Raw genomic sequence first — 22,757 nt, 5'->3', positions numbered from 1 at the left:
CCCCTTCCCCTCTGGTAGGGTGTGGATGTGGACATTTTGGGGAGGCGGTAGGTGAGGTTAAGATGGAATACATTTAGTCTGATTAGGTGGGATACATTTAGGTGATCGCATTCTCTTCCGTGTGTGGTTACGTTCTTGCCAGACGTTCAGGTTTAGGAATTATAGAGATAATTGTATGACTAGCCACTGGATTCTCCTGGGCTCTTGTGTTTTTTTTTTTTTTTAAGATATTATTTATTTATTTGGAGAAAGATACAGTGAGAGAGGGAATACAAGCAGGGGGAGTGGGAGAGGGAGAAACAGGTTTCCTGCTGAGCAGGGAGCTGGATATGGGGCTTGATCCCAGGACCTGGGATCATGACCTGAGCAGAAGGCAGAGGCTTAACGACTGAGGCACCCAAATGCCCCTCCTCCAGCCTCTTGACGGGGAAGTATAGGACCAGGTGTCCCATGGTGATGCAGGCATGTTCTCTGATGCTGGGCAGTGGAAGGATGAGAGGCATGGAGGAGAAACCAAGTTCCTAAAGTAGGGCATCCATAGCTAGTGTGCAGAAAGCTACTTTTAACCTTCAGGCATGTATACTTTTAAATGGAGGCTTCAGTTCTCATCTGATTAACATTCGGTTCAGAATATACTAGATAACACAGCACATTCATTATAAATGTGCCATACATTAGAAAAGAGCTAAGGAGTGGGATGGAAATCATTATATATATACATATATATATTTTTTTAATTTTTAAAGTAATCTTTACACCCAACATGGAACTTGAACTTGACCCAGAGATCAAGAGTCACATGTTCTACGGCAGAGCTAGCCAGGAATCCTGAGAGTTTAATGACATTTAGACATTAGAGAGTTTAGAGACATTTAGTGAAACATCATATTCAACACAAGTTCAACTCACAGAGACACCTGCTTCCCATGCAAAAACACACAGAACTCATTAAGCTGTTTCCATGGACTTTCAGAGCAAGAATCTTGCTGCAGGCCTGTGTTCTAGCCTCCAGTCTTAGTCCCTACACCGTTCATCATTCAACCTCAGCAGTACTCAGCTTTTCTGGGTTAAGTCTCTTTTTGGCGGAACAGAGCTAAAAAATATGCAGCAGGTGCATCTCCAGCAAGGGGGAACTTTCTGTAGGACAAGAACACAGAACCAAGAGTAAGAAGGAAAAGAAGGACAGCCTGGTTCTCCAAAGTCGGCGGCAAGGTGGGTACCTGACAAGTAGGCAAGGTCTTACCTGATGCTTGTGTCTCACTTTGGCCCTCCTGGGAGTTTCCAAAAGACTCTCCTGTCACTCGACTCATTAATCTTAAAAATGACAAACAGGTAATTTCTCTGACAACATGTTTCGATTTTTTAAAAAAGATTTTATTTATTTATTTTCCAGAGAGAGAGAGAGAGAGCGAGCACAGGCAGGCTGAGTGGCAGCAGAGGCAGAGGGAGAAGCAGGCTCCCCGCCGAGCAAGGAGCCCAATGTGGGGGACTCGATCCCAGGACGCTGGGATCATGACCTGAGCTGAAGGCAGCTGTTTAACCAACTGAGCCACCCAGAAGTCCCTGTTTTGACTTTTTGATCAAGAAATTTTAAAACCAACTGGTTGAGGATCTTCCAAAACTTTACAGTTAAACACACTTTTCACATAAAAACCTTTTTTTTTTTTTTTAAAGAGAGCAATGCAACTTCAGTTCTTCCGCATAAAACCAAGGGAGACAGTAATTTGGTCTTTGCCCTTAATGTCCCATAGATGAAAAAATTAAAATCCTGTTTTGTTGCTGTTATGTATACTTTTTAAATTAAAAAATTAAATGGCAGGGTGCCTGAGTGGCTCAGATGCTTATGCGTCTGCCTTCAGTTCAGGTCATGATCTCAGAGTCCAGAATTGAGCCCTGCGTCGGGTTCCCTGCTCAGTGTGGAGCGTGTTTCTCCCTCCCCCTCTGCCCGTCCCCACTCCCACTCAAGCTTTCTCTCTAAGAAATAAGTAAGATCTTAAAAAAAAAACTAGATGGCAACACACAGATTTGAGTTTATCAGAATTCTTATGCTTGTAGGCCACAAACCAATAGCGATATTAAGACCAGTAAGAGTTCTATGAAGTTCTACATTCCAAGCCCTGATCATAAAAACCAATGTCAAGAAATCCTCTAACATGTTAGAGGAGAGGCTGAATCATATTCCTATGTTCCATGTAGGAAAGGATACTATAAAATTGTCACATGTAGAGGGGATCCAAGGATATGCAGCTAAGCATGAAGAAACGGTCTTAAATAGGTGTATTAAATAATATTGCTATTTTTCTGTTTTGTAATGTTCGTGATATGTGTGAGGTTTTCTTTTTTTTTTTTTTTAATTAACCATATGTGGGATTTCTTTTCTTATCCTAGATACATATTTGCTTTTGTTCCTATTTTAATATTTGTAATTTTATATTCTTTTTTCGCATTTTTTGAGGTACCGTGGACATATAACATTATACCAGTTTCAGACACACAACATAATGATTCCATATTTGCATATAGTGCGGGATGATCACCATAAGAGTCTAGTGACAACCATCACCACACAGAGTTACGGATTGCTTTTCTCTTGAGATGAGAAATTTCAGATCTACCCTCTCAGGAACAGATATGCAACGCAGTGATATCAGCCGTAGTCCTCATGCTGTCATTATGTCCGTCTGACTTGTTTATCTTCGAACTGGTCGTTTATCCTTTTTGACCCTTAGAGATGGCCACAGATTGCTACGTCCCAGGCCCCGCAGAGCCAGGATCTACCACCCAGGCTCCCCACTTCTCCCTCACCCCTGCTCCTGCATTTTTGCCAAATCTCCCTTTTCGTTCTATCCCCAGGCTTCTTGCCCAGACTGTTAGCATTTACCCGGGATTCGTCCCTGATCCTGGGGACTGGCCTTTGAGGAAGAACTTCGGGAAGCCAGACAGGCTAGTCCTGCTCTCTCCTGTTACCTCCCTCCCGAGGTCACAAGCCCTAAGCCTTGTAAATGTGAGTGGGAACAGAGGGAAAAAGGGGGTACCTGAGAAAAGACAAAGCTTGGAAAGGAAAACTTTAAGATATGGTCTAACGCATCTATTTATTGTGAATTAGTTGTTCTGAGTATGTCTGCCAGGCCTTGTCCTGTGAAAGTCTTACTTACCTAAATTTCACATCACCTGCACGACGGACCTGTGAGTCCTGGCTTCCGCCTGCTCTACAACAAAGCTGCGTCCCAGAGAGACACTAACCGGTGCAGGGTGACACTAGACCCATGAGCCTGGGTGAAGCAGTCCTCGGGTGCACCGCATCCTGAGGGCAGGCGCGTGCGGCGTCGCCGTGGAAGCCAGGGCAGATCTGTCAGGGAGAGACAGTGTGGAGGTGTCAGGGAGAGGCAGAGCTGGGCCTGTGGACGCAGCAGCTCGGATAACAACTGTGCCACCTGAGGCATGTTTCACTGAAATTATCAGGACCTCAGTTTCTACAGCAGTAACTTCACAATGTGGAGCTGAATTCTCTGCACCCCAGTTTCCTCACAAGAAAATTGCCGATGGCCAGTTGGGTGGCTTCGAAGGCTCCATCTCGTCCAGACGTTCTGTGGCTCCAAACCGCCTTTTAAATTCCAGCCACCAGAGTGGCTTCTCTCACAGTGACCCCTCAGGGGCCCCCCAACACACACACACACACACACACACACACCCCATCTGAATGATCTGGGGGAGCAGGTTTAAAAAGCACATTCCAGGTGCTCAACGTGGAGCATCTCTGTTCTACCGACCGGCACCATGAGAGATGAGGAGGGGACAGAGCTTAGAAGGACAGACACAGATTTAGGTTTTTCAGGAGTTCTTCCGGGGAGATTTCCACCCCTGGCTTCATCCTCTCTACTCTGCTACCTACGGCAAGTCACTTCAGCTCTCTGAGCTTCAGTTTATCTTTACACGGTGACAAGAACTGTACCTCTCACAGAACTGCTGGAGAGTTCCAGAATTTTATGTATGTGAAGTCCTCAACAGACTGCCTGGCACATAGGAGGGTTTAAAACTTTCTGGCTGTTGCTTCATGATCATGACCGTCATCGTCATGGTTGTCGTCACCATCACTCCAGAACAATGCCTCGTCGTGGGAGGTGTTCGGAGGTGTGTTTTCATGCATTGCATAAAGAAGCGAATTATCTTTCATGGGAAAAAAAAGAAGAAGGAGAAGAAGGAGAAGGAGAGGAAGAGGAAGAGGAAGAGGAAGAGGAAGAGGAAGAGGAAGGAGCAGACCCATGCTGGGACCTTGTTGGTGTTGCTCACTTTCTTACCTGCTTTCTGTCTCAGGGTATGATAGGACCCCCTCATGGAGTCATTAGGAGACTTGCAGGAGAGGACGAGGCCAAGTTGGCCACTGGCGTTTCCCATCACCAAAGCGACGGGAGCACACTTGCAGACCCACATTCCCATCTGCACTCCGTCAGCCCACAGGGCGCCCGGCAGAGACCCCGGGGACAGCCTCCTTCAGTTCGCTCCATCCAGAAACTGGCCTTGCTGCCTGCCCGGCCTTTCAAGAACAGGTCGCAGGAGTCAATCGGGCATTCTTCCTTTCTCGCTCTTCAATAACCAGCCCTTCAGCAAGTGCTGTCCATTCTAGGTCCAAAAACGTCCTTGGGCATGCCCCCAGCTCTCCACTGTCATTGCCTTCACCGTTATCTCCTGTCCAGATGACTCTAGCTTTAAACTGGAATCCCCAGGTGTACCTAGAATTTGTTCTCTATACAGGAGCCAGAGCTCTCTTTTTAGTACATACATCTGATCCTGTCTCTCCTGCAGCTCCAAACCATTCGATGTCTTCCCACTGTTCTTGGGATAAAATTTCACTTACACATGCCACAAAGCTGAGGATGGTCTGGCCTGCCCAGTCCCACAGAGTGTTCCAGGTTCTTTGCCGTCTGTCAGCATTTCCATCAACTTCCTTTCTAGGAGATGCTCTTCCTCAGGTCTTCATACGGCTCCCTCTCTTCATCTTTACGTCTCAGCTCAGACGTTACTAATTGATTCAGAGCATTCCTGGACCACCTTGTCTGAAGTGTCCTCTTCCAGGTTGCTTTTCTTCAAGATCTTGCTGATTTCTTCAGCGTGTCCCCACAACTTGTGACCTTCTTAATTTATTCATCACTTATATAATGTGTCTCTCCAGCTTTTTCACGCAGGTCAGAGACTCTGCTGTCGTGTTCATCACTGTACCTCACTGGTCATGGCAGCAAAATAACTAGTGCATAGTAAATATTCAATTAATGCTTCTTGAATGAGTGACTATATGATTAAGGAACGTATAAGTGAGTGAAAGATGAAATAAATGGTGTTCTCTCATGCTAACCTCCCACTGTCCTAGACAGGTCCTGGACAGAAATCTGCTTTGCTCGGTTAAATGGTGTATGCTGGTGGTAGAGTGGCCCAGTAGGAGACTCAACCCATGAGAAGGGACACTCAGAAGGAATCCAAGGACACAACCTGAAAACACCAGAGTTTTATCTTATAATACTTCCTAAAGAATCCATCAAGGTTAGACAGGTGCATTCTAGATAAAACGGGGTATTGGCAATGCTGGAGTAGCAAAGGGGTTTCACTTTACAGCGCTACTCAGGCGAATGAGTCTTGAGGGAGACGAAGAGAATCACAAGCTCCTTACCAATTAATCCACAAGTTTTGGTAATGGCTGCAAGGTCTGGTACCTGCACCTGGAGGAGAGTATACAGGTGTTTTGAGTCAGCTTAGGTACACAGTAGGAAAGGTGCCAAGAAGTGGCCCAGGACAGCATGGTTGCCCAGAGCAGTGCTCTCTTTGATAGCTCAAAACTTCAAGTGGAAATCCTCTCCATCTCTACTACTTATGTTAGAGGCAGGAGAAACCAAGGGACCTAACTCAGTACCTGCAGAGCAGGAGAAGGTCTACAGGCTCCATTTTACTATTAAACAAGCTTTAAACTTAACCAACATTTTCTTCTTTCTTTAACAGGAAAAGAATTGACAAAACTTTAAATCCACACACATATGGTCAACTAATTTTCAAGGAAGGCACCAGAAATACACAAGGGGGAAAGGATAGTCTTTTCAATAAATGGTGTTGGAAAAACTGAATAACCACATGGAAAGGAATGAAATTGGATGCTTATCCACACACAAAAATGAACGCAAAATGGATTAAAGACTTAAGTGTAAGACCTGAAACTTTAAAACCCCTAGAAGAAAACATAAGGAAAAAGCTCCTTTACATTGGTCTTGTTAATGACTTTTTTTGGGAAGTGATACCAAAAGCACAGACAACAAAAGCAAAGATAAACGAGGCAGACTACAACAAACTAAAGTGCTTCTGGACAGCAAAGGAAACAAAATGGAAAGGCAACCTATAGAATGGGAGAAAATATTTGCTAACTGTATATCCAATAAAGGGTTAATATATAAGGGACACTTAACTCAATAGCAAAACCAAAACAAAACCCTAATAACCTGATTAAAAAATGGGCAAGGATCTAAAGAATCATATTTCCAAAGAAGACACGCAAGTGATCAACAATTCTGTGAAAAGATGCTCAACATCGCTCCTATCAGGGAAATGCAAATCAGCTATCCCCTCACATCTGTCAAATGTCTGTTATCATAAAGACAAGAGACAGCAAGTGTTGGAGAGGGCGTGGAGAAAGGAGAACCCTTGGGCACTGTTGGTGGGAATGTAAATTTGTGCGGCTGCTATGGAAAACGGTGTGGGAGGTTAGACACTCTGACCTCCCATTCATTAAAAATAGAACTACTGTATGGTCCAGCCACTCACTTCCGGGTATGTATCCTAAGGAAATGAACTTGCTATCTGGGAGAGATTATCTGTACTCCATATTCATTGTAGCATTATTCACAATAGCCAAGATATGGAAGCAATCTAAGTGTCCATTGATAATTGAATGGTTATGAAAAATGTATTTATGTAATACGGATATCATAGAAATATATGACATATAATATTCTTATATATTATATTGTATATATATAGTCAAATATATATATTTCTATGATATCCGTATTACATGAATACATTTTCATAAATATATATAGTCAAATATATATAAATATATTTGATATATATAATATAAATATAATATATATAAATATATATAAATATATTTGACTATATATTATAGTCCATTATTCAGCCATAAAAAAGAAAATCCTGCTACTTGCAACCACGTGAATGAAACTAGAGGGCATTTTGCTCAGGGAAGTAAGTCAGATAAAGTCAAATATTCTGTGATCTCCCAGGTGGAATCTAAGCAAGCAAACAAAAAGTCTGAACTCATAGAAATGGAGAAAAGAAAGATGGCTGATGAGGGCCGGGGGCTGAAGGAGATGTGGGTTAGACGGCATCAACTTTCAGTTACAGGATAAACAGGCTCTGAGAATCTAGTGTACAGTATGGTGACCAGAGTTAATATACTGTTTTATACACTTAAAAATAGCAGAGTAGATCTTAAGCATTTTCACCAAAAGAAAAAGTAACTATGTGACGTGATGGGTGTGTTAGTCAACTTGACTGTGGTGAACATTGCCCTGGGTGTCTGGCTGGCTCAGTTGGTTAAGTGTCTGACTCATGGTTTTTGGCTCAGGTCTTGATTCTGGGGTTGTGAGATCGAGCCCCATGTCAGGTTCCGTGCTGGGCATGGAGTCTGTTTTAAGATTCTCTCTCCTTCTCTCTCTGCCCCTCTTCCCTGCTTCTGCTTTCTCTCTCTCAAAACAAATTTTCCCCGTATATATGTATATCAAAGCATTACATTGTTAACTTAAAATAAATTACAGTTTTGTCAATTTTAATACCCCAATAAAGTGGGTGGGGCTAAACCCTCATGCTTCTGTGGTATTTGAACATTTAATGGAACAATGAACGTTCAGCAAGAAACCACTAAATGTCAGCAGTTTATTTTAATTAAAACCCTCAAGAAGCCTCTCTCAGATCCTTATCTACTTAACATAAGCAAAGTAATAGTGTTCCTAACCCTTAATAAACAATTTATGCAAACTGCTGAACCCAAGGGCATTCTAACTATCTTGTCGTTCCTTGGGAACAGGAGGCTATACAGGAAACTAACCAACCAGGTCCCAACCATTTACAAACGCACAGAGTTGGCATGAAACATCAGTTCCTGGATTTGTCTTTATTTTTTTTATAAAAATTTGGGCATTTTCCTATTCCTGTTTTTTTGGCTGCCCTTCGTATTCCAGGATACTTCAACCATAATTGATATTGGTTATATGACCACACCCAAATTTCTTTTAGTTCTCCGGGTTATGTTTTGGCAAATACAATTAAGTTACAAATCCTATGAACTGTTAAAGATGTATTGGCAAAAAACAAACAAACAAACAAACAAACTTTTTTTTTTCAGGCATTCCGAAGAATGTCCTGCAAACAAAATGTAGTGGTCTGAATAGTGTCCTCCCTCAGATTCACATTTACCTGAAGGTAACCTCATTTGGGAATAAAGTCTTAGCAGGTGTAATTAGTTAAAGGTTAGGTTATAGCGGACCAAGGTGGGTGCTCAATCCAATGACTGGTGTTCCTTCTAAGAAGAGAAGAGGACACAAGACACACACAGAGGGGAAGGTCATGTGATGATGGAGTGAAAGACTGGAGGGAAGGGGCTATAGCCCAAGGAACACCAGGGTTTGCTGGAGCCATCAGAAGCTAGGAGAAGAGGAAGGATTCTTCCTTACAGCCTTCCAGGGGAGCGTGGCCCAGCTTGATTTAGACCGCCAGCCTCCGGAACTATGACAAAATATATCTCTATTGTTTTAAGTCACCAAGTTTGTGACAATTTGTTCTGACAGTCCTAGGAAACAAATACCTACAATCTTCTGTGAAATAAAGACTATCTTCAACACTGCTCACTTATTCATTTGTGCATTTACTCAACTGTTATTTTGTGTACCTTCGTATGGGGGGGTGCATTGACCTAGTGCTCGGGAACGTGTGGATTGCAGAGCAAGAGTTTGGGGAGCAGAGGGAGAGGGACAACCAGTTTCCAGGCTGAGTATGGAGCTGGAGACAGGGCTCAAGTCCACGACCCTGAGACCATGACCTGAGCCAAAATCAAGAGTCAGGCGCTTAACCAACTGAACCACCTAGGCGCCCTGTCATTTGTAAGCATCTATATACTCCTAGTAACTTATTACTTCAATTGCTACCCTTGCAGTCCAGTTATCAGGAAATCTCCTATTTACACATGCCAAAGAAGAGTTCCTTGAGGATGATTCTTGGGTTACCAGCATGAGAATCACTTGAAGCCAGTCCTAAAGATGCAGGCTTCAGGGCCCTGCCCCAAGCTGTAGAATCAGAAACTTAGGTCAGGAGGGCACCTCTCCCCCATACTAGTTCAACTAAATAGCTTTTATCTTTCCTCATAGCAAGAAATCTGGAGGTAGGTAGAGTAGGGTGGAATAGCAGCTTCACGATGCCTTCAGGGACCAGAGATCCTTCTGGCTTTCTCATTTGTCTTCATTCTCACGCTCTTCAAAACGTCTGCTGCATCTGTGAGCACTGAGCCCCGCTGTAGGAAGAAGAAAGGGAGAAAGTCAAAGGCCGCAGTGCTGAGTCTGCCACCTTCAGGATGCTTCCTTACATGCTCCACCCACCAGATTGCTCACTTATTTCTCATAAACTGTTTTTTCTTCCTGAGTTTCTTCAATCACATTGGGTGACTTAAACAAAATTGGGTGATTTTGCCATCTGATACAGAGTGTTCAGTGTATGTAGAGGAAATACTTAAGACAGTTATATTAAGATGGGAAGGCAAAGGGACCTAAATGGAATATGAATTTAAAATAATTTCTAACTGCATCAGAAACAAAATACTTAAGGGATCAATATACTGGAAAATGTATAAGAACTACACAATGAAAACTATAAGACATTGCTGAGAGAAATTAAAGACCTAGAAATATTGGGAGATGCTCATGAATTAGAAGGTGCAATATTGCTAAAATGCCAGTTCTTCCCAACTTTTTCTTTAGGTTCTGTGTAATCCCAGTCAAAATCCCAGTGGGCTCTTTGGTCAAAATTGACAGATTGGTCCTAAAATTCATACGTAAATGCAGAGTACTTAGAATAGCCAAGGCAATATTGGACTTGATTGGACACTTACTGTAGTGCTACAGAATAAAGACAGTTTGAAATTGATATAAGGATGGGGAAAAGGATTATGAGACTGAATTAAGAGTCCAGAAATTAGTCCAGAAATATATAGGCACATATAAAGCTAGCTGATTTTTTGATAAAGTCACCAAGGATGTTCAGTGGGCAGCGGAAAGACTTTTCAATAAGCAATGCTTCAACAACTGGACGATCATGTGGGAAATAAATGAACCCTGATCTCTACCTCATGTATACAGAAAAAAATTACTTAAAATGGATCATCAATCTAAACATAAAAGCTAAAGTTATGAATTTTCTAGAAGAAAGCATAACAATTATCTTTGTAACTTGGCATAGACAAAGATTTCTTGGAACACAGAAAACACTAACCATAGAAGAAAAAACCTATTGGCTAACTGAACATAATATTAAAAAAATAATAATTTTTAAAAGAAAAAAAAAAGAAGAGACCTGGTAAATTAGACACCCAAAATAAAAATTTTCTGCTTATCAAAAAAAAAAAAAAACCAGATGGGAAGAAAATATTCACAATGCCACATAAAGTTCTCTAGCAAATCAAAAATAAAAAGACAAAATGCCCTACCACTCAGAAAACTGGCACACACATAAAGAGACATATCACACACATATACAAAGATGTTTAAATGGCAATAAACACATATAAAAGTGCTCAGTATAACTTTCTTTTTCTTTTTTTTAATATTTTATTTATTTATTTGACAGAGAGAGATCACAGTAGACAGAGAGGCAGGCAGAGAGAGAGAGAGAGAGAGGGAAGCAGGCTCCCTGCTGAGCAGAGAGCCCCATGTGGGACTCGATCCCAGGACCCTGAGATCATGACCTGAGCCGAAGGCAGCAGCTTAACCCACCGAGCCACCCAGGTGCCCCTCAGTATAACTTTCAACATGCAAATGCAAATTGAAATCACAATGAGACACCAATACACACCTACTATATAGCTAAATGAAAAATACCGACAATGCCAAACATTAACAAGGATATGAAACAAAATCCTCATACGTTGTTGGTGCAAATGTAAAATGGTATAATCTCTCTGGAAAACTGGCAGCTTCTTATAAAGTTAAACAGGTATCTATCCTATGCTTAATACAACCACTTTTATGTGTTTATTCAAGAGAAATTAAATCACATTTCCACAAAAACTTAGTACGAGATTGTTCATAGCTACTTTATTTATAATTCCAAAATCTGGAAACCATCCAAATGTCCATCAACAATAGAATGGATAAACAAACTGTGGTATATTTATACAATGACATACTGCCCCAAAACAAAAAGAACTACTGACGCACATACAGCAACATGGACAAATACTGAAGAACAGTATGCTGACTGAAAATGCCAGACAAATAACAGTATCCATTCACGATTCTGCTTATGAGGCACTAGAACAGGCAGACCTGATTTATGCTGATAGAAGTCTGAACACCAATTGCCTGGCGTGGGGTAGAATTTGGTTAGGAGTGGGTGTGAGGAAACTTCCTGAGGTGATTGAAATGTTCTGTAGTTTACAGGGGCATGGGTAGGTTGGGTGGCATGCCTTCACGGAATCTCCCTGAACTTACACTGAGGTACAGTGCTTTTCACTGTATGTAAATCTTTCCTGAAAAAACGCCTTGAATCCTGATGACTCTGCCTTTAAAACAGAAATATAAGGATGACCTGAGGATCTTTTGCCTTTTCCTTCAATGTGTTACGGAAGTCCGTGATTCAGTCACGGTAACTGTTGTCAAGGAAAAGCTTGCAACCATTCTAAACCATGTCGAGGGATGGTTAAAAATGAGTAAAGTGATGGATTTGCCATCACATGAATCTTATCTGTGGGAAACATGTTTTCTACGACTATGGAAGGCTATATTGTGAAGCTGGCATCTCAGGCACAAGGCATCTTACAGGGCTTGGGGAAACAAATCGTGAGTCACATAGTTTAAAATAATGATTAATAAGACTTTCTTAAAGGGCCATTTTCCACTCATGTGTCAAGCATGTGAAATTGCTCTGTACTCCACAGACATCCAGTCTATCCGTGCTTTCTGTGCTGTGACTAGGAAATGTCTTTGATACTCATGAATGTTTGGCTAACACCCATCATCCTTTAGGCTCGAGTGGCTGCTGTCCAAGGTCTGGGCCACACTGCTGTGTGCCCTGGTTATCTTTAGTGTTTACGTTAAATCTCCAGATGCCAAATTTCTCATTCTGATGCTAGGTGCTTGCCAAGCCATCAGGTATTTACTGATTGTAGAATGGAACTAATTCTTTCTTCATTGTGTAAACCCAGGATTAGTTTTCCTTCACTGGCCAGAGTCTCCTCTATGATGCTCCTCTATTCATACCTTGGATTTTCAATACCCAAACCTCTATTTCCAGATACAATGCCCTGCTAATCAGGCCCCACCCTATCTACCTAGCTTTATTTCTCAATACTTTAAAACATGGAAGCATGGAGTAGTGGAGAAATTCTAAGTCCAGGAGTCAAGAGAGCTGACTATAGCCCTGGACTTGTAATGGGCATAGCACCTCCCCTGTCACATGAGGAATTTTGATTCATAGGACCCCATTCCTGCTTTCACTCCCTGAGTTTTAATCAGAAAAATATCACTATATTCCCCAACATTTGTCTAAACATTCCCTTGACTGCATCTTTGTCTCATAAAATATTACCCATCTTTTCTGGTACAGCCAAAGTGGTCTTGGCTCTCTGGCTTTCCCTCTGTTAATCCATGCTTTATCTAACCATGTATGGCAGTGAACAGTACCACACATTGATCACTAATTCTATTTTTATTCTCATGGTATCTACCATCAACATGATATACAACATGATATCAATATGAAAATGTTGTACAAAATGTACAAAATATTTACTGGGTATGTGCTTTGGTGAGTGCTGTGAAGTGTGTAAACCTAGCGATTCACAGACCTGTACCCCTGGGGATAAAAAATACATGTTCATAAAAAAATAAAAAATTAAAAAAAATGTTTACTGGGTCCCTGCTATGTACACTGACATCATTACTGTGGGATCCATAAAATAGTACTCATTTTTAGTCAACTTGTAGTGTTATGTCTATGTGTTTGTCCCAAGTTCTCCATGCCCCATCAAGGGTATGAGCTCCTTAAGCTAGTGACAGTGCCTTTTACAGGTATTTTTTGTGTCCCTTAGATAAAAATATAGCCTTACTATTTTTCAGGCTTTTCTCATTCCTTCAAGTACACTCCATCTCCCCTTTCTTCTTTCCATTTTCTCACAAGATTTTCCTGTGGGAATTCCCTCTACCTACCTTTTTTATTCCTTCCAGTTCTTTCCTCACCAGCCACCTGTCCTGCTCTCACTCCTTTGCACTTTGACCCTCACTCACCTGGTCCGGTGGACTTTGTGGGGCCACTATCTGTTACCAATGGCTTCTGAATGGGATAATAGTGCTTATATTATTTCCCCCACCAAGTGGTTATGGGTACAACTGAGACCTTGTCTCTTGGGCTATTAATTTGTTTGAGTCACAGAGCCCTTTGAGAATCATCTTCTTTAAAAAAAAGTGTTCAGAGGCTAACTGAACATAATGATAATAATAAAAAATTGTGCAGATAGTCTAGACTTAGCCTACCATTCAGAGGAGTCACTCCTGAACTTCAGAACTCCTTCCACAGATCCACTAGACATCCCACAGACCCTAGGTTATAAATGCCTACTGCACATGAAAATTCATTATAAATCAGAAAGACTAACTGTGGCAGAGACTATTATTAGTATTATTTTCTGGGAGCCAGAACAATGCAAACTAAAGTCTCTTAGTCCCCTTTCCTGCCATCAGAATACTACCCATAAGAATGCCCTATGCCTTCTCTCTCTCTGCTATGTCCCAATCCAGCTTCAGGATCTTGCTTGGGGAATTAGCAGTGGTATGAATCAGAGTTTTGCTTTGTAGGGAAACCTGGCCTAGTGACAATCCTTAAGAGTCTTATCATATATTAAAATATATTTAATGATATTTAAAATAAAGTAGCAGCCTGGTTACTTTATTTATTATGGGATCAACTGGAGTTTATGCACCAGCTTGGAAACTTCACATATATGTAACATGATAGCTACTTATAAGGATACATTGTAATATGTCATGATTATTAACATATTTCTGTTACATTTCTTTTTACATAGTTATTTCTAAAGAAACCCATACATATTTCTATAGAAAACTATGTTAAGAAAAGGGAAACCTTTGTAATATAATCTGTTTGTAATTTGGGGGTTTCTTATCCTGCTTTTAAAGTTTTGATTACATGTCACTGAACTTTATATGTTCCAGATAATTTGAAATCCACAAATGGGAGGAATGAAAAACACATGATCCCTGCCCTCAAGGATTTTATAGAAAAGTAAGAATTTGATAAATACTTATTGATTTATAACGCACTAACCTTTGACACCTGGATAGCCCAGCTACTTAATATGTCACACTTCCTTGATATCAAATGGAAACCCAAAGGATAATGATTTCAAAGGTACCTAATTAACAACAAGGGACCATTTAAGATGCTGGCAGAATATGGGGTTCAGTAAGCACAATTTAATCATTAAGATGATAACATTTATTGTGTATCCTTTCTAGGAAAATACCTTATCACTTAATTTTTATCTTAATCACTGTATCAATTATAAATCATGTTTGAACTTATGTGTCTAAATGAAGGTTACTCAAGAGGAAGGGAGCAATGTTGCAAATAGAAACAGTAAATTATCTAGCCAAAGCTATTCAGAAAATACTAGTCAAAACTGGAACTAGGCGTCCAAACACACTGTCAGTACTTAAATAGTTCAAGGTCAAAGTCAGATTAAGTAACTGGTGTTAGATATTTTTAGCAGCAGTTCCAATTAAGATTTAACAGCACTGGTTGGGTCTGGAAAGTGTCCTGATGTCACACACTGATTATCATCTTGAAATTCATTAGGAAATCTGTAATCATAAGGGCTTGGAGAGACGGGCAATGGAAAGAACATTTTGTTGGTTCTACTATGAGCCTGGTGTTCTGTAATCTTTACATAAATTATCTTATTTAATTCTCACAACCGCCCTGGGGTGTGGATTTCATATTCTCATTTTGTAGATGAAGAAGCAGAGTGGCAATAATTTGCTGTAGGTCATAATAGCTAGTAAGTGGCAGAACAGAAAAAAATTTTTAAATGCATAAAATAGACTGCAGGGGAAATTACCAAGGAAACCAGTTATGATAATTGAGAGTAAAATGTTGCAATAGTTTCCTATTGTTGCTGTAACAAATTACTCTAAACAACAGCTTAAAACAACACAAATTTATTATCTTACAGGCCTGGAGGTCAGAAATCCAAAACAGGTCTTCTGGCATTAAAATCAAGGTGTTGACAGGGCCTCAGGCCTTCTGGAGGCTCTAGGGGAGAATCTGCTTCCTTATCTTTTTCAGCTTCTAGATGCTGTGCACAATTGTGGGCTTGTGACACCAGCCAGCAATCACATCATTGATTCTAGAATCACATCTCCTTTTCTCTGTCTCCCTTGACTCCTTTTTTCCCTTTGTGGGATGTTTGTGATTAGATTGGGCCTACCTTGGTAATCCAGGTTAATCTGACTATTCGTGGATCCTTAATCACACTGGCTCAGTTCTTTCTGCCACGTGAGGTAATATCCTAGGGATTCACATGTGGACATCTCGGGGAGTCATTTTTATGTCTACCACAATTACTTCTTAGTAAGCTTGCAGACCTGCTATTCTAAATGCTTAACATATAATCTTGGAACTTTATTTATTTATTTTATTTGAGAGAGAGAGAGAGAGCACACATGAGTGCTCATCAGTGGTTTTGGAGGGGGCAGAGGGAGAGGGAAAGAGAGAAGCTTAAGCAGGCTCCATGCCCAGCCCAGAGCTCACCTGGGGCTTCATCTCACGACCCTGAGATCAGACCTTGAGCTGAAATCAAGAGTTGGGCGCTTAACCAGACTGAGCCACCCAGGTGCCTGGAATTGGAATTTTGTAATGAAAGCGACCTTTTGGTTCACTTAGCCTAATCTTTTAAACAACAAGATAATTGATTTACTTGCATTTGTTCCTCCCTGATGACTGCCACACTGATGGTTTCTTTTTTTTTTTTTTTTATAAAAGACTGTCTATTTACTTAAATATTGTCAATATTACAAATCTGCATTGGAGATGCTCAGGATATTTGCTGGGGGTAGTAGGAGTGCTTCATCTGAGCTCTTATTAGACCTGGCTAATTTGTCCATTAGGAAAATGAGTGTGCAGTATGTGCCTACAGCCTAAGCCTAAGAGATGCAGGGTGAAGGAGACAGAGAATGTCCCTGCCATCGAGGAGCCTGTGCTCTTTTCCACTGAGTTTACCAGTTAAAGAAACCTATAGGATAAAGATAAGGGGAATGTAAGTATTTGCATAACCATTTGGATTTGCATCAAATAGCCAGGAACCCAAACATGCCAAAGATGTGAGCCACCGTGTTGGTTGCTATAAGCTCAAAATAGATTCCTAATGTACTAACTACATGGCTGAAATTAGAAAATAAAATTTGCTATTTTTATAGTACACTTATAGTTTACAATATACACTTAGACTTAATTTTATTTTTCATTAATTCAGTACCTTATTCTGATAGTAATAGGAAGCCAGTGATGAGTTTTAAGGAAGTAAATGCATACTTAAATTTGTGTTTTATGAAGGGCTATGGCTGCTGAATGGATCTGGTATTAGGAGACTGGTTAGGAGACTGTTGTATGCAGGGTAGGAGACGACCGTCTAGACCAGAGCAATGCCAGTGCAATGGACAGAAGTGGGCTTGAATGAGAGTTGCTTGGCTTTGGGACAACAGGAAACAGATCTGGAGAAATTGTAAACAAGATTGTCCAGGTTGTTGGCTTGATAATGGTAATAAGACTGGGTCGATGGTAATAAGACTATTCAATGAGTCAGAAAACACTGAAAGAGGATGAGAGAAAAAGGTGTCAACAGATGCTTTTTCTTTTTTTTAATATTTTAATTTTTAAAAAATTAGAATTTAAATTCCAGTTAACATATAGAGTAATACTAGTTTCAGGCATATTAATATAGTGATTTAACACTTCTGGACAGAAAAAAAAGAGACCTTTCTTTATCATCTCAACTACCTTGTAAGGTATATATTGCTTTGGAAGTTTTGAAAGGGAGGAAAGAAAAACGCAGAAACATTAATTTGCTCAAGGTCACACAAAGAGTAAATGGTAGGGCTATGACTGACACCAATCCCTGCTGTCCTTCTGCTTCTGCTGTCCTATCTCTTGGTTAACTTGATATCCATTGCCTGAATTTCTCTGTGGTGGAGAAGGGGGATTTCAGAGAAAGCAAGGGGCAGGGGCATCTGGGAGACCAGAGCTGGGGAGGGAATTTCTTACTCTGGGATTCAGAGGACCCTGAGGATTGTGCAGAGCACTGGGCTCAGTGAGAGGAATGGTTCAACACACTACGAAGGTCAAGACTGTTGGGTGGTAGGCATGCACCAAACTTGCAGTCAGAGACTGGAATCTGGAAACCAAAAAGAACAAGAACAAGGAAGATGTAATGTGAAGAGATGGGAATTGGTTCAGGGATGCTGCCCAAAGAGGCCAGAGCTCTCTGAACCTGTTTTTGCATCCAAGGAGAGGTCATCAAAGGTCATGAAAGGTCATGAGCTCCTGTATCACTCATGGGCCTCACTATCCCTTCAGTCATTCCAGCTGCTTAACCAGTGTGGGCTTGGGGAAGACATGTTCCCCAGCAATTTCTCACTGTGGGATGGTCATCAGACTTGTTCTGGGTGAAGACTATTCTATTTTGAATATTAGAGCCAATGAGAGCGTAGGAAAAACTGCAAATCCAGTGTTTTCCAAGATTTCAAAAAAGACAGCATTTCTAGAATAAGGGAGTAATTCATTATTTTGAGTATTTCTGACATCTCTGTTGTCAGGCACTGTGATAGGAGGGCGGACACAGCAGTGAGCAAGGTTAACAAAGTTCCTATTCCCACAGAGCTTATCTTTACCAGGGTGAAATACACTGTAAATAAATACACAATTAAATGAACAAGGTTATTTCAGAAAACAAAAATTGCTAAACAATAAAGTAATATAATTGAGAGTAAATGAGAGAAAGACAATACTATATAAGATGGTCAGAAAAGGTTTTTACAGGAAAAAGACAGTCATGGAAAGTTGCATTTGCAGAAGGAACAGAGGGGCAAAAGCCTTGAGACAGGGACAATATTGGTCTGTCCCAGGATCATAAAGGATGTTTGTGTGGCTAAAGTGTAGAACAAAGAGCAGCATGTAAGGAGATGAGGTTTCAGATATAAACGCACACCAGATAGGTCATATAAGGACCAGTAGATCTTGGTGAGGAGTTTAGATTCTATTCTAAGTGGAGAAGAAAGCCACAGGAGCAGGCAGAGAAGAGATTAAGCAAGAGAGTTACATTTGTGTTCTAAGATAACCATTTTGTTTGCTTTAAGGAGTATGGATTTGGATGAAGCTCAAGTAGAAATAGGGAAATTATTTATGCTGTTGTGGTTATATAGACCAGAAATGATGGGCATGCACTAAGATGGTGGCCATGGAGATGATGAGAAGTGGTCGGATTTGAGACCCATTTTGGGAGAGAGCCCAAAGATTGGCTGGTGGATTTAGATGTGAGAATAAAAGAGAGAAGATTAAAAGATCACTCCAAAGGGTTTTATTTTTAATCTTATTTAGATATAAGCCATACGTCAATAAAAGTCCATCCATTTAAAGCCTTCAATTCCATGGTTTTTAGTATAACTACAGAGTTGTGCAACCTTCACCACAACATAATTTTAGACCATTTTTATCACTCCAAAAACAGACCTCACACCAATTGGCAGTCGATTCCCCTCTCTCCCCAGCCCCACTGAAATAGGCTCCTAGGCTCATGGAACAAATCACCAAGCGCTTGGTAGTTTATAACAACAAAAATTTATTCCTTCTCCGTTTTGGAGGCCAGAAGTCTAAAATCAAGTTATTGGCAGGACTGTGTGAGTTCCAAAGGCTCCAGAGGAAAATATTTCTTTGCCTCTTTTGGCTTCTGGCAGCTCTAGGTGTTCCATGACGTGTGGCTGCTTCATTCTAATCTTGGTCTTTATCCTCACATGCTGTCCACTCTCTCCCATGTCCTCTCTTCCTTTCTGATATAAGGACACTTGTCATGGGATTTAGGGTCCACTTGGGAAGTCAGGGATGATCTCATTTCAAGATACTTTATTTAATAACAACTGCAAAGACCCTCTTTCCAAATAATGTTACATTTATAAACTCCTGAGGCCATCATTCAACCTAGTACACATGGATAATCACTACTAGTCTATTTTCCGCCTCTACAGATTTACCTGTGATACACATTTCACTTCTAGGATTTTGACCCAAGGATTTGGGTACATGCTGGTGCTGCTTATCTAGGGTCTCATCAAGAATAAATGGTAAAATCACATGTCCTTTGCTTATGTCACATTTGAGATGTGTATTGTATATCCAAGTGGAAATGTCAAGTGAGCAGCTAGATGCATGAATTTGGACGTGTTAGTCTGGATATGGAGATCTGGGTGTCAGAGACATACTCACAGCATTTATAGTTGTGGGACTGACTGAGAACAGTAGACTGAAATGAGAAAGAGGACGGCTAGAAGTAGTGCCTGGAACACAGGGAGGTAATGCAGAAGAAACTTTAGGGAAGACTCAAAAGAAGGAAGCCAGTAAGTGGGTAAGAAAAACAGCAAATTCAGTGTTTTCCAAGATTTTTAAAAAGACAGCACTTATAGAATTGAGGGTGTCGTTTGCTATTTCACATAACTTTGAAATTTAGAAGAAAATTGGAACATTTAAATAAACATTGGGTTTAGCAACATAGATCCTATTATTCATCAGATAAGAGCAATTTCAGCAGAGTGGGGGCAGGGATGAAGGACTAACTGAGTGCATTAAAGAGTAAATGGGAAATGAGGATGTGGAGATGAAAACCATGAATACCTCTTCCAGAAGTTCTGCCCTGACGTGAGACAGAAAAATGGGCTGTAGCTGTAGATGAATGTGTTCAAGTGAGAATTTGTTCTGTTTTAGAGGTGAAACATAATAAAAGATGATTTATGCTTGGGCTAAGTATCCCGAGAAAGAACTTAAAGATGCAAGAAAAATTTAGTTAATTAAAGATGTTAATTTTAGAAATGGTCTTCCTGAGCAGGCAATATCCACAAAATATGCCTGATATGAACAGGAAACTATTGTAGCATTATTTACAATAGTCAAAATATGGGAAGCAGCCCAAGTATCCATTGATAGATGAAGGGATAAGTGTGTGGTATATACGTGTGTGTGTGTGTATTTATGTACATATAATATATATTTATTAATATATTCACAGACAATGAAATATCATGCATCACTTAAAAAACTATGTGATTTTGCCATTTACAGCAACATGGTTGGACCTGGAGCATATAATGCTAAGTGAAATACAACAAAGAAAGAAAAATACCATAATATTTCACTTATATGTGGAATCTAAAAAACAAATGAATAAACAAACAGAAAACAGAATCAGACCTATGAATTCAAAGAACTGATGGTTTCCAGATGGCAGATGGACAATGGGAGATAAAAGCTTCCAGTTATGGAATGAATAAGTCACAGGAATAAGAAGGTACAGCATGGGGAATATACCAGTGGTAGTGAATAGTGTTGCATGGTAACAGAGGGTAGCTACACTTGTGGTGAGCACAGCATAATGCATGGAGTTGTTGAATCATTATGTTGTACACATGAAACTAATGTAACATTGTGTGTCAATTATACTTAAATAAAAAAAAAAGAAAAAGAAAAAGAAAAAGAAAGAGCAGGAACACTCCATCTGTTGTAAAGGGAGAGAAGCCCCAGTAGTGGGGACAGGTGAAGAAGGCTGTGATGTTTTCCAAATATATGTTGCTTCCCAGGAGCTGGTGTGGGTATCTGACCAATATTTGAGTTTAGCCGGAGTTAGTCTGCCAAACAAGAAGAATAGAGAGATAGGGGGCAAGCAAGTTCATAGTGTTTCCAAAGGAGTGATTATAATGTGAAGGGATTTAAACTGGATTCAAAAGGAAAGGAGAGCACCAGAGGATGGATGAATAATGAGAAAGTGGTGGAGTCAGTGATCGAGGTTGTGGTCGAGGTTGTGATAGGATCAAACTGCTGCAGTGATCTGAAGGGTAGAGAGTGATGACCGAGGGAAGAAGTGCTGTCATTGAATTTTAGGGTGTTGACTTATTTGTGGTGACAAGGCCAGGTATAACCACTAGAGTAAGTGGCTGAAAAGCAGACAAGCAAAGGATCCCTGGAGAAAGAGGAGGTCATGAAACCCAAGAGCCTAGGGTGTCCAGGACAGTGCTGCAGAGAGAAGGTTGTTAATAAACAGTTGCAAAGGAAGAAGACTGAAATATATGAATCTTCTAACATTTATAGTATTTTGGTTTATGTTGATGAACCCTGTATTTAGTGTATTATCTTTTTTTAAAATAAACATATAATGTATTTTTATCCACACGGGTACAGGTCTGTGAATCGCCAGGTTTACACACTTCACAGCACTCACCATAGCACATACCCTCCCCAATGTCCATAACCCCACCCCCTTTCCTGACCCCCCTCACCCCAGCAACCCTCAGTTTGTTTTGTGAGATTAAGAGTCGCTTATGGTTTGTCTCCCTCCCGATCCCATCTTGTTTAATTTATTCTTCTCCTACCCCCCTAACCCCCACGATGCATCTCCACTTCCTCATATCAGGGAGATCATATGAGAGTTGTCTTTCTCTGATTGACTTATTTCACTACGCATGATACCCTCTAGTTCCACCCACGTCGTCACAAATGGCAAGATTTCATTTCTTTTGATGACTGCATAGTATTCCATTGTATATATTAGTGTATTGTCTTTATTTGTGTATATTATCTTATATAATTTTTACTCAAATGATATGTTTTCCAGTGTTTCCGGGACAACATTACATTAAAAAAATAATTTGGGTCAGTTAAAAGGGTAATGATAAAGGTGAAGCTAATCAGGCAAAAGATAATTTACTAAGAGAAGTTGCCACTGGAGCTATCAAGAGGAGGAATAGACTTATGATTTTGAAACACCTTGAAACTCATACAAAGAGAAAGCTGTGGTGGCTTGGCTCTAAGGTCAACATGTTGTGTCTGAACTTGGCTGGGTCTTTGGAGGGGGGAAAAAGCTTGAACTCTGGATTCACAGAGACCACAGGTTTAAATGCCATCCATTATTTATTAGCTACGTGACCTTGAACAAGTTCCTTAACCTGTCTTTACCTCTAGTTTCAGTTCTAAAAAATAAGGACTAAAAATAGTTCTACCTAATGGGTTTATTAATGAAGATAAAGAGAGGTAATCTATACTAAAAGTTCAGAACAGTACCAGGAACACAGTAAGTACTTAATGATGGTAAACTGTAATCTTCATGTTATTATGATCTTTAAGCTGGAGATTTAGAAAGAGCTACTTTGTAAAGCCAAGAG

At 40.4% G+C, this 22,757-nt stretch overlaps 2 long non-coding RNA genes across 2 annotated transcripts in view; both read right to left on the bottom strand.

Annotated features, from left to right (window-relative positions):
* Window positions 1-351: 351 nt before the first annotated feature.
* On the bottom strand, window positions 352-6,955 carry LOC106004935. The gene is made up of 4 exons (XR_001178019.2): window positions 4,299-6,955; window positions 3,156-3,349; window positions 1,244-1,314; window positions 352-1,137 (listed from the first exon to the last, which is right to left on the bottom strand). It is a non-coding gene; the product is annotated as an uncharacterized LOC106004935 (long non-coding RNA).
* A 966-nt stretch (window positions 6,956-7,921) lies between these two features.
* LOC123391465 overlaps window positions 7,922-22,757 on the bottom strand; it is a 33,117-nt gene continuing 18,281 nt past the window's right edge. The window contains exon 3 of the long non-coding RNA XR_006606170.1: window positions 7,922-9,565. This is a non-coding gene — a long non-coding RNA (uncharacterized LOC123391465). The remainder of the gene's footprint in view (window positions 9,566-22,757) is intronic.

This window comes from Mustela putorius, unplaced genomic scaffold, assembly GCF_011764305.1.
Source record: "Mustela putorius furo isolate JIRA1106 unplaced genomic scaffold, ASM1176430v1.1 tig00000228_pilon_pilon_pilon, whole genome shotgun sequence".
NCBI classification, from domain to species: Eukaryota; Metazoa; Chordata; class Mammalia; order Carnivora; family Mustelidae; genus Mustela; species Mustela putorius.
Note: the sequence above shows the minus strand (reverse complement) of the source record. Positions and strands in the feature narration are given on the sequence as shown.